Source organism: Triturus cristatus, chromosome 2_2, assembly GCF_964204655.1.
Source record: "Triturus cristatus chromosome 2_2, aTriCri1.1, whole genome shotgun sequence".
In the NCBI taxonomy this organism is placed as follows: Eukaryota; Metazoa; Chordata; class Amphibia; order Caudata; family Salamandridae; genus Triturus; species Triturus cristatus.
Window position 1 is genome coordinate 308,991,134 of NC_140582.1, and position 12,901 is coordinate 309,004,034.

A 12,901-nucleotide genomic window follows, 5' to 3' on the forward strand; every position below is an offset into this window, starting at 1 on the left:
ATGTCACTAAAAGGTAAGGGAAATTGTTTAGTTTCATTACAGCGCAGTCATACTCTTAGGATGAGTCAGATACACAATTTAGTGGCCTAGCTAATTTACAGACAAAGGGTCTCGTTCACAAACCTCTCTCAAAAAGTTCCCAACAATTTCACTAGATATCTATTAGGGAATTCACAAAAAAACCCTAATAGAAATCCTAGATTTCTCAGAGAGAACCCTAATCTTAAGATCACTATCTGAGAGTTAGTTTTTTGATGTCAGGAACCTGGACGGAAGCAATTCCAGCATGATCCCACCTCTCTCTTCAGTGTTGTAAATGATTCCATGGTAGGGCTAAACACAGTGGACAGAATGCGTATCGGGAAGACAGAACACAGTAGCTTGAGTGACTGTTCAGATCTCAGCAGGCAGCTCAGTATCATCATAGGAACCCCACTCTTGTATTTTGGTGTTCAGCAGGTCATTTTAAACTGAGTGGGAACCCTGTCAACTATACAGCCATGTATTGGCATTACATAGGAACCCAGAATGGAAATAACCAAATATAGGCAGGTCAGAATTCCAGTTGGTTTCCCGCTTCCTGGCACTCCCTCCAGTGTGGCTGTGATGATCACTGAGGAAGACCAGGAGACATCGCAAGCAACCAAAGTGAGACAGCTGCTCCAGCCTGGCCATGGAGTGCCAGATGAAAGCCGTGTCCCAGATGTCTTTCAGGGAAGCTCTGAAGACCTTGGACTCCTTAACAGTAAGGATATAAATTCTGCTGTGAGACATTATAGATCCTGGGTTTAGATCAGTGGTACCATTGTATTCCCAGTGTTGAGGAAGAGTGTCAGCCCCCTTGATGCTAAAGACATTCAGGAAGATTCTATAATGTCTCTGGTAATTCTGACATAACCGTCTTATGTAAGGTAAACCACTTCAATAGTTGCGGAGTCTTGGAAATTAGATAAGGGTGACTCCTTTCCTTGTAGATGGAGACCCAAGGATGATTTCACTATTGGCCCTCTTAATTATCAGATCATGGTTATGGCGCAACGTGGCTCCTAGAATGATGGCAAACACTGGAGCATAAATAAAATCACTCCGCAACTGTTCCAACGGTCCAGACTGAGCTACCATAATCAATGTTTCTATTTCCTAAAGTACATCTCCTGTGTTTAGGTTAGTTTCTTTAACACAACAAATAGGTTTGAACTGTTACTTCACGGAATAGGTATGTTACGTTGGTTTTGGAAAGCCCCCCCCATTAATACGCCAGAAGGATTAGAATCTGCTAATGCTAGAGGGCCACCAGAACCTGCAATGGGAGGAAACAAACAAAGCAACAAGTCCTCACTGGATCAAGGAAGGAAGGGTAGGAAACTGAAAAACTGGAGATGGGAAAACACAGGCAGGAAGTATTCTCTTCAGCAGGTGGGGCACTAGATCGCTAACCTACAGCCCCATCTACCATGTTCTATAATCCATAGACTCCAACCTCTGTCAGTAACCCTTTTGTGCGTGTGGAAGTATGTCTGAAACTGCATGACACATGTTCCCTTCACCTCAAATACCCTACATTTGATTAAGTATGTACCTTTTACCATCTGGATTCTGCTCCCTCGTTGGGTCCAATGTCTCCTAATTTAGATTATAAGCATTGGATTGAATTGTCAACTAGGATAAAATTTTCTTTTTTGATTTGACTATAGAATTAAAAATAGGTTTGTGACTTTTTTGTGCGCATAAGAAAAATTTAACAAGGATAAAACATTTTCTCAACTAACCATCTCTGTGAAGTCACAGTTATTTGTTTCACTGTACCCTTCATTTCCCCTTTCCTAATCTCCCTGTTCCATTCATCTCCACAAAGCCCAGTCTGGGCCACATATCGGAAGCCTGGAGCAGCTTGTTACTGAAATACTACAAGTTATACTGCTATGGTCGTAACTTAAAAGATCAAGCAGGATTCATAAATCTACTTCAACAAAAGTAATACATATACACATGGGCCTATATTTGGAACGGATTTTCAAGTTTTCAAGCATCACATGTTGGCACTTGTGTTTAAGTATGTGGTTCCAGCGTTTTTTTAATCCGTGTGGGCATATAAGAGATGACACAATCATTTACTTTCCTGAAGGCTTAACATACTTCTCACAAAATTCTCCACATACTAATGTCAACGGTCATTAGAACACCAAGCCCCGGTCGAACATAATTGCAGAGGCCAAAGTGCTTGAATGTTTCTGCTGTTCTGGGTTTGCTGAACTTCTTGATTTTCATGGTGTTTCGACTAAAGATGTTTGTGAAAGCTGCAATCTGCAACACATTTCCACAAACGCGGTGGCAAAAATGTCAGAGCACTTCCTGGCTTTAGTTAATCATTGGAAAGATACACAATCACAAATGTGTAACTGCGAATAACGGAGGTGTGATTTAAAAAGGGGAGCTGAGTGACATCACATAGACAAAGAAATAGACGCTTGAGTTGTCTATGATGCCACTCAGATCCCCTTGGCGAAAAACGCTTTCACAGTAACTCATGGACTAATTTACATATTGCTGTATTGTCCCCACTACACTTGTACTGAGCAGCGCAGGAGTAGATGAATCATGGGAAAGTCGTGCACAATATGGCCGCACTCACTCATCCATATTACGCCTAGATACATGAATATAAAAATGTATACTTGAGAGCCCATTCAGTGGCGTAACGAAACTTGAGGGGGCCCCCCTGCAAAACAGAAGGAGGCCCCCCCCGGCGGCCCTGCCCACCACCTACCACTTTGCCCCACCACCCAAAAATCTGGCATATTTTGATTTGAAACCTCTAAGATTTAAAGGAAATGCCTCTACATTGTCTTTCTCAAAGTTCTAATGAGAAAGTGGGAAACCTTCTTAACATATAAGCTACACCATTTGTAACAATGTCAAAAGCAGATTATTTAACTGAGGCAGCAATCAGAACAATGCCAAAGAGCGATCCTATTGTCTCAGGAACTGCCTATGGCTGAAGAATAACTATGAAGGGTCTGAAATAGAATTGACATTAATGGACAATAACGTGAAACTTTGAAAGACAAACCCAAACCTGCAATTCCATAAAAACTCGACTGACAATATACATGAGAAGTACACAAGATATAACTCAGTATCCTACGAAAGTCAAGAGAAATAGACGGGTGAATTATCTGCATGCCACACACTAGCGACTGTCAAGGGTTGTGCGTGATAATAACGTGAACTGAGCAAGCAATTTCAATTCCTGCCATCATTTCTTTATTAGTAAGTATTACAAAACAGGCAGGCAAAAAAGGCTGAGGATGAAAACTGTTCGGATGCTTCAGAACATTGATGCAGATATTTGTCTGTTTTAATTTATCATTTCTGTAGTGTAAACAATGCTAAATACAAGATTTAAGGCACACATATTACAGACAAGTGCAAGCAACGCCATAAATAATACCACATGTAGAGTAAAAACAAACCATATCAGCAAGTACCTAATGACAATCTATACAAACTGTAGTTGGTAAAGCAAAAGAAAAGTGCAACTACTTTCAAAGTGCATAATAAAGCAATCACCAGTCCAGCTATAAACAATTATCAAGCATGTTTAGTAAAACAATTAACTTTCTTCTTGCATCAACGTGAAAACACTTTCAAAGTGCATGATATAAATAAGTCCAGCAGTATGCAAAAATGAAGCCAGTTTAGTCAAACAATTCCCTGTTTGGTGTGTGCATAAAGTCACATATATTTCAAAGCAACTGGTAAACAATAACTACAGCACCATACAATAATCAAACCAGTTTAAACTAACAATTCCCTTTTTGAAGGATCAAATATTTCAAAGTGACTAGCAAAACAGTAACAAGTACAGCAGGCAGCATACAAAAATCAAACCACTTTAGTCAACCAATGACCTTTTGGTTTGTGCTTGTGCATGAAGGTGCAAATATTTGAAACTGACTGGTAAAACAATAACAAGTACAGCAAGCAGAAGCATACATAAAGCAAACCTATTTAGTTAAACTAATTCCCCTCTTGTTTGTGCACCACCACAGAAACACTAATGCAGAGTTTAAACATTCTGCACCTTTGCTACAATTTGCTTTTTTTGCTGAACTTTAAACATAAAATGTCTTTTTCATGGGCGCTGATTGCACCAGGAACATCTTAAGGATTTTAGGGGCCAACTGCCAAACATATATTGGGAACCCCTGTAAGAACAGTTTTGAATTTATGATCCTATTTTAGCTCTTTCATGCCCTCTTTGGGCGAGTCACAGACAGTGCACAGACACACTAGTCCAAATTCTAAATGTGTTTATATGTAATATTCAGGTATAGTGATGTGTGTTTTCAATATTGTAACACAGCAGCATATTATTGCAAATAATCTCTGTGACACTCCCCCATTTCTCACATGTGTGAGGTCCTGATTTCATCCAAAAGAACATTTTATGGATGTTGCATGAAACACAACATTCCTCTACAAAATGTCTGTAATAGACATACATCACCAATATTGAAAAAAAAAGCGAAGAAAGGTTGTATTTAAAGCAACCTGTTCAAGGATCATTTAATGCCATCAGGGCAAGACTCTACAGAACAGAGCTGGTTTTATCAAGGGGCCCCCTGAAAGTCCGGGGACCTGGGCCGGAGCCCAGGTTGCCCATGCCTCAAAATGTCTCTGGATGGCATCTGACAGTCTTTTTTGGTGCGCCCTCCCCCATTTCCTCCTTTTCCATGAATTCCCTCACTACCACTCACCAACAAAGCACCTCATCTCTCTATAACACCATTCTGACAAACATTTCATTTTTATATAGCGCTACTCATAGTTTACTCACACTCAGTTCTGTGATCTGCGTAGTACATGTTCTTTGTAGCAGGCACATTAACCCTCTGTGCTGTGTGGGTGGCAGGAGTGCCCATGTGAGTGCACGGCGAACAATGCACAGTGTGAGAGTAGGGTAAGAGGAGTGACTGCAGGGTGAGTGAGGTGACTATATGAATTTGGGTGCGGATGTAAGTGCAGAGTGGGACGAATGCATGCATGGTTAGTGATGGGCTTGTTTGAGTGAGATTGCAGATTGAGCAGTGAGGGGGACAGGTGAGTGAAGTGTCACACGAGTGCAGGGTGAGTAGTGTGCTCGTGTGACTGCAGGGTGTGGTACAGGGTGAACAGCGCTTGTGCAGAGTGATCACTGTGAGTGCAGGGTGAGCGGGTGAATGGTGGGAGTACATGGTGATCAGTGAGTGCATTGTGATCGCTGTGAGTGCAGGGTCAGCGTAAAAGTGAAGGGCGAGAATGAGGAGTGAGTTGTCTGAATAAAGGGTGCATTCCCAGACACTCAAAGTAACTCAGCATGTTATTGACGGTGATGTAGGGTTTCAGATATGTTGAACTATTGCTATTATGTTGTTAATCAGGGATCGAGGGTGGAAATAAATAATGTGCTGATCCTGCAACAAACTTCCAGTCTTATGATTAGGTTTGCCAGCTCATTATTTTGATGTCCCAGACGTACAAAAAAAAGCAGTCACCTAAAGCAGTATTTTCAGCACTTATCTGTGCATAAGTCGAACAGCAAATATGAATAGAAAGCACTTTTAATTATGTTCTAGGGTTGCCTGAATGATCCATGACTGATAATTAAAGGGAACTAAGACAGAAAAGTCACATTACAAATCAATACAAACTTTATTTATAACTCTATTTAGTGTCAAGACAAGGTCTTTCCAGGCTCTTTAAACCACACATTGCTGGCATTTTTCTTTTGGCAACCTTACTTTATACTCCTTTTCATGAAAGGCCTTCTCACACTACAGCAGTAAATGTACATTTCAAATGTAAGGCATAGTCAAAGTGGGGGCCAAGGAGGTACTGGAACTAGAAAAAACACTAAACCTCTGTAACCAGTTTACAAAGGTATGTAAATATGCAAATTGTTTCTGGCCTCAAGGCAGTTGCCTTCAACCCCCTTGCTGCAGGACCTAGAAGCTCAGCTCACTTGCACCCACCGCACACGGCACGCACCATTTAATTTATGAGGCAGGACTGTTATGAGGCAACTCACTGTTGCAACCAACGCTGGCGAGAGAGTGTAGTGCTGCCTGTGTGCGCTACAGCGCTGATGGGGCACCTGGAGGCTGGAACACGGGTGCTACTGCGGGCATAGCTGCCAAGGTTTCAGATTGCTATGTGTGACATTTTCATAATTTCAGTGTAATTATGAGTGACATTTCAACGACTTTGAGTGACACTTTCTTGCGAACAAAATTATGCAATGAAGACGATCAAAATATATACATTTCAGAAATTACACCCATTTGAGCAAGAAGCAACTTGAAGAGGATCTTAAAACACTAGAAATGGTGTAAAGCACCAGAAATGGAAGGGCACTCAGTCATGGAATGGCACAATATGGCCTCTCATTGTATAGTAAATGGTCATGTACTGTGCGGGTCCTTTCCTTCCACAGAGGCCAGGGGCCATTTCCAAGCCATACCATCCTTGAAGAAGCACACCTGCAGGGTATAGTAACTGCACCACAATACACAGGGCGCAGTTCTGGCAATGTAGAACCACCTTGATAGACACTAACCCCCGGGGCCAAGCATCATTAACCTCTTCAGTGCCCATGACGAGATAGTCTCGTCATGGAGCACGGTTGCGCTGTGCCCATGACGAGACTATCTCGTCATGAACCCCACCCACTAGTGCAACGCCCGGCACAGGAGGGGGAAAGGGCGTGGCACTGAAGGGGTTAAAAGACACATACCTAAACCTAATGCCGGGAAACAGAAATCAAAGGTTTTTGCCAACCTACCAGTTGGAAGTGTGTTTTGTCAGAAGCTATTAGTAGTGTTTTATAACACAGGGCAGCTGGGAACAAGGTTTAAGCACATGACATGGATTGTGGTACACATCATGACCAGTATGGAAACCCCCATGTTGTATGTGGGGTAAAGGAATATTTAAAACACCTCCTGATACTAAATCTGCACATCCCATGTGCTTTTATGAAATACAAGATTGCTGCCTGCTGCAGAGGCGCCCCTAAGATTGCCAGCCTTTGCCCACACTGGGCCCCCTCCCTGCCAGCAATCAAAGGGGAGAGCACCAGGACTCCAGTGCCTGTCTGTCCACATGGGACCCAACCCAACAGGATGTGAGGCAACCCCAACATGAAGAGTTACAACACAGGGATCCATTTTAGCTGCCTAAGTGTGACACTGACTCGCGCACGGACAGGCACCATACTGCATTAGCCTCAGGCTGAGGAAGGAGCTGTGCAGTAATCTCACGGCAAAACCAACAGCTAGTAGGACTGTCAGAAGAGACCCACCTGTTTTAAATTACCCCCAAGATACAAATGAAGCACGGCTGCCAGAAAGCCGGCTGCATTTACTAACAAGCGCTTGAAATAATGTGCGCACGTACCTGCGGCATTGCTGCCAAGTTTTTTTAGATTGCTTATGGTGTCATTTCAATTGCGATTGTAATCGCAGAGCCCACCGAAGCACCAAAGGCGTTTCTTATAAGGTATTTAAATTATAGAGCAATAATACCACAAGCACTATTTATTAAGATGTTATGGAGGCTACACTCCAGGCTGTAGTGTAGCCTCCATAACATCTTAATGAATAGAGCTTATGGAATTAATGCTCTATAATTTAAAAACTGTAGTCTACAGGAATTTCTTTAGTGGAGCTGGATTCATGGTCTTCGTTATGGCGCTAAACCACAGAGCGCACCGCCGGGCATGATTTTGGGCAAGGCAGCCTCAGGCTCTGTGAGGCACACACTTAGCTGCAGCCCACCGGCACCGGTGTATGGTTTTATCTAAATGCAAGCGATAGGCCGGACATTGAGATGCAGCAAATGTGGACCCCCATTCGAGGTGTAACACTCGTTTACCACGTTTCCTCTATAAGCCTGATGCAGATGTGTTAGAGGTAGCTCACGTTTGCTTTACAATATGTTATCAGTTTTAGTAATGCGCTGCTAACTATACAGGTATCCTAGCGCCGAGAAGAGGGCAAAAATAAGAAGGCGGCAGTGATTTTTTAATGGGTGCATTTGACCTCCAGGTAGTAAGAGGCGGTAAATGAATTGGGATAACATGTCTTTAATTTCATCATCCTTTTTGCAAGAGACACATTAGTTATCTATTTCTTAGGTTATTACAAATATGTACATTTTTGAAATACCGAGTGCTCTGAAGTAACCGAAAGGCTATGCACAGTGTTATGAAAAACAATAAATACATCCAATGGGATTTGCATAAAATTCTATTTCTGTTCCAAATATGTGATTCTCTATTAAAACAAAAGACCAGATTTTGCTGCCTCATAAATTTTGAAACTCTTCTACAGAGCTCAGCACACGCTTTTGTGCCTGGTTTACAGAAAACTAGTAGTGGCACACCGGCTAAAATAGGCAGATGTATCAGTCTCCTTACATTTCAATGTGCCCGCCTCCTGACTTGTACACGAGGTAGATGGTTTTCCTGTTGTTGAAGGCGCCACGGATCCTCAATCAGCAACACTGATAGGCAGACTCAAAACGAGACACCGGCAGCCTCGAGCCTGTATCCATGCCCAGGGGAGATTGACCTTACTACAGCTTGCCAGCCCAGGCCGCGAGCTGTGGTGATGGGTTAATTACCGCGAGGGCGTGCTGACCGGGCCTGGTCACCTGCCTCCTCAGATTCCAGTACTGGCCTGCAATATGTCACTCCCTCTGCAATTCACGGCGGTGGGGGTGCAATTTGTGAGAGCAGGGATGGTGGTTGCGGCTTGCGCACCGTCGCATGGCTGCAATAAGTCAAACATTTTAATCATGATGATTGTAACAGTGACAATCATCATGATTACAAATTTTGATTTATTGCAGCCACGCGACGTTGCGCAAGCCGCAACCACCGTCCCCACTCTCACAAACGAGCAATCGTTGCGGTCTCCACTGCACAGAACGGAACCGTCCGAGGCCTATCCCACCTTTTACTTATTTAACCCAGGCCTCCCGCCCCATGATGCATTCCATTCCACCCCACCCTCTGACTTGGACTTCTTGCTCCTGGCTCCGACAGACAGACTCACCTGCGGGCGGAAGACGACGAGGCAAGACTAGCCAGGGGTTAGAAATAATTAAACTAAGCCGGCAGCAGCACGGTCCCTATCAGTCGTTTCTGGCCTCTGTGATGCCTCATCTCACCAGTAACGCGTGCACTTTTATATGCGCGATGCGCATGACAATGGTCACCAGACCAGGCCCACCCTACGGGTGGAGACTGGGCAACCACGGAGGCGAAGACATCTGCTCACTGCGCACCAATATGAAGAGGCCACAGTGAGGTGCAACGAACGACGGCGGCGGTGGGCGTAACCTAAGTTGCATAATGTATTGAGTACCAACAAATGCTGGCTCTGCTAAGGGGGCCCCTTGAGCACGGGCCCCCCCGCAACACGGGGCTGTGGGGCCTGTGTTACGCCCCTGGAGAAGGCTGAATCACTGAACATTGTTTTAATTTGCTTGGAGGAGATCATCTAGTGTGAAGTGTGGTTTTGCTAATATGATGTATGTTCCTACTTGCTTAACTAAAAGATAATTTCCTAGTTTTATTCATGTACTACTTCATCATCTCATTTACAGTATATATTCAGGTTGTGACATTAATATATATTCATGGCCATGTTGCTTCGATGTGTGTATTTATGTATTTGTCACTGTGTAGCTCTAGTTAGGTCAGAGTTTCCATGGCATGAGCTTTTTCTGTTTAGCTGATAAGTGTTTTGTTTTGGAAAATTTCATACAAATTCATCAAAATTCATCCACCTTGCCTGCTTCATAGAACACTTCCCACTGATCATGAAGTGGGGGGCTAGAAAATAAGGGGTGTCTCAAGAAGTTGATTTCCTATTTTAATTACCATTGGAAATTTTGCTCTGGAATACAGAAAAAATAGATGAACGGAATTACACCTAATTTGGCAAAGAATTTGAACTTTACTCAGGAAGTATGCTTAATAATGTGGTGTAAATCCATTCAACTGTTTTTGAGACATTCGCATGTAAAGATGTGTTTGGGTTGGGCTGGAAGGGGATTAGAAAGTTAGATGTATCTGAATGATTGGTCCCACTGGAGTCCTGCAGTAGTGAAAAAAAAAAACTTGGATTGCCCAAGGGAGCTTTTTGCTCCATTGTCCATTTCAGTACCACATGAATGATCTGATTGGCTGGCTGCAACTCAGAAGAAAATGTAGTAGCCACCATTACAGTACTGGGTCCCCGTAGCCTGAAAACCTTTAGTAAAAATAGTATAAGAGGACGGTGTAAGAACACCATGACCACCTGGCGGGGGATCCAGCAGGATGTCGAGCAGGCCCCCAAAAAAAAAATGTTGCGCAGGTCCTTCACAGGACCCAGTACTCTCCTCTGGTGAAGTACAGTGGTACTCACTCAAGCTTCATCCCCATGCAACCACAGACTTCGGCCATATGCAGCAGGGGGTCTTCTGGCCGTGGGGGGGCGTAGGTTGTGGCAAGAGGTCACCCTCTATGGCCAAAATTTGTGCACAAAGGGGCAGTTGGCTGGCTATGAAAAAGATAAAAATTGATAAACAGAAATTCCGTGGAATAAAAAAAACAAAGTTTAAAGTGACATTATAGTTAGGTGACAAAGTAACACAAGAAATAACATTTACAAGCAAAAAGAACACTGAAATTCGCTAGTCACTGTGACCTTTGATTTTTTTCTGCACAGCCTCTCCAATTTAATTGTTCACTCTACTGTTCCCCCTGCATTGTTCTCCTTGATTGTAACGCCCTTGAAACCATACAAACAGTATTTTCCACCTCATTGAAATGTTGGCCGACAGATCCCAAAATCAGGCTGCGTGTACAGAATTCTCCACCTTTTCATGTTTCTCTCTCGGTAGAAGTTTCAATGTATTTTACTGCCTTCTAAAAGTGTGTGGGGGTTTAGCAAGGCCATGAGTCAAGCCCTGTATGATACGCCTCGTGATTTCATACATGATTCCAGTAGTGGAGCCATGTATGATGCCATCGGTGCTATTGTGACATTGACAGGGGTAATGCAGGTGTTTAACCAATGAACTGTTGGAGGAATTTGGTTTATATGGGATGTTCGAAGACCTCACCATCACAAAATACAGTAATCTAAGTTGATGCTTTAAATATGTATTTGCTCACTTTAAAAAAAAGTTTTCTTTCTCTCCCTCTTTTTGTGAAAAACTACTCTCAAATGTCACACTTATTCTTTACCTGTTTGCCTGCCAGTCCAGACGTCATCCCATGTGGTTTTCTCAGCCCCGGTAGCTGTCGTTGCTGTAAATCAGTCAGGAGGGGATCAGATGTCTTCCTCTTCAACCATGATTATTAAACAAGGTTGTCTCTGGGTGCCAGTCACATACTCGGATTACATGAGAGGGCGGGCTCACTGAGTGACAGGAGTGACTCCGCCCCCCGGAGCGCCAAAGAGACTATGCAAAGTGTGAGCACATTTCTACAACCTCTGCCTTATGGTGCTGGTTACCCCCTAAAGAAGCTTCTTTGTGAACTCAAAAGTGGTGACTGTTTGTTTCTATCCCTCATTAGCTTAATGCATTGAGTGTGGCACCCGAGAAAGCGGTTCAGGAGACTTCCGACGCCGCGTTTGATAATGACCTTCGCAGAAGTGTCTGCGCCACTGCTAATGATGCGAGCAGGTTTGGACTTAGGCGGCCCTTTGCAGGATGTTACTCGAACCAGAGCTTTAACATGCACGCTAGTGTTACAAACCTCACCGGCCCCAACTGGGCTCCCTCCAACTTTTAAATATACATTACAAATAGTTTCACAACCTGCGTGTGCCAGCAGCTCTGCTTCCACGCCGGTCCCGCGTTCCATTCTGAGGGACATAAGGACAGATGGGCGAGCACAGCTGTGATCGAACAGTTACTGAGTCCAAAAATCGACACGCTAAAAGCGATGACTGAAAATGTGCTCTTAAGCTCCGTTTATATACTTGAGGCATTATACATTTGCACACATAACATGCGTATTTGTAAAGCGCACGTTCACCCTTAGGTATTTTGGTGCTGAATAACAGATGTTTATTGTTACCCAACTCAATGGTACTCATTTGATCGACCTTAGAGGGATGAAAAGCTGAGTGGACCCGGAGGGATTTGAACCTGTGACCATGAGGTCGAACATAGGTTCCTGCAGTGAAAGAATTAGTTCACTGAGCCACCAGACCTGGCAGACATCAATATATTTAGCAAATAGTCTGACACACATGCTCTGTTTAATAGTGTACCAAATATGGCTATGTCTTCTTCAAGTAAATGGGATATTAAGCAGCAGCTATGAAACCCTGATGTTGTTGCTTGATGACATCACCGATGAACAATCACAGCTAACAACTGCAAGCATAGAGTATGGGACCATCAGCGAAACCACATCTGTAGCAGCCTTCCCCCGACTGCCATGAGGAAGGCCAGTTTCCAGAGTTCAGCAATAGGCTCGTGGTGACAGTCCCGCACTGCTATGGCTGTCGATGGTGAGATAGCAGCCATTCATAAAGAGAATTGATGAGACGCTTTTGGCATCAAGAAGGCCCTTGTTCATTTTCCACAACTCAGTCTGAAGAGCTAAGGGGATCTGCCAGGCACCCTGTTGGAGAACTAAGCAATAAGATGAAGAGGTCCCATGGGGCACTGGGGTGGATGATAAGGAGCCTGACAAGGGCTATCCACATGATTGACAGGCAAAATTAGATCATCACTGCCCAAATGGCAAACTATCAAGGTGGCATTACCTCTGTTCTTCATTGTGTACCTGAGTGGCATGTAGTTTCCATTAATCAGTAGGAACCGCACATTTGTAGATGACATACACATA

At 43.6% G+C, this 12,901-nt stretch overlaps 1 protein-coding gene across 1 annotated transcript in view; it reads left to right on the plus strand.

The window, feature by feature from the left end:
• Nucleotides 1–12,901, plus strand: part of MUSK (muscle associated receptor tyrosine kinase) — a 743,472-nt gene that overhangs the window by 332,899 nt on the left and 397,672 nt on the right. The gene's annotated exons all lie outside the window — the stretch shown is intronic.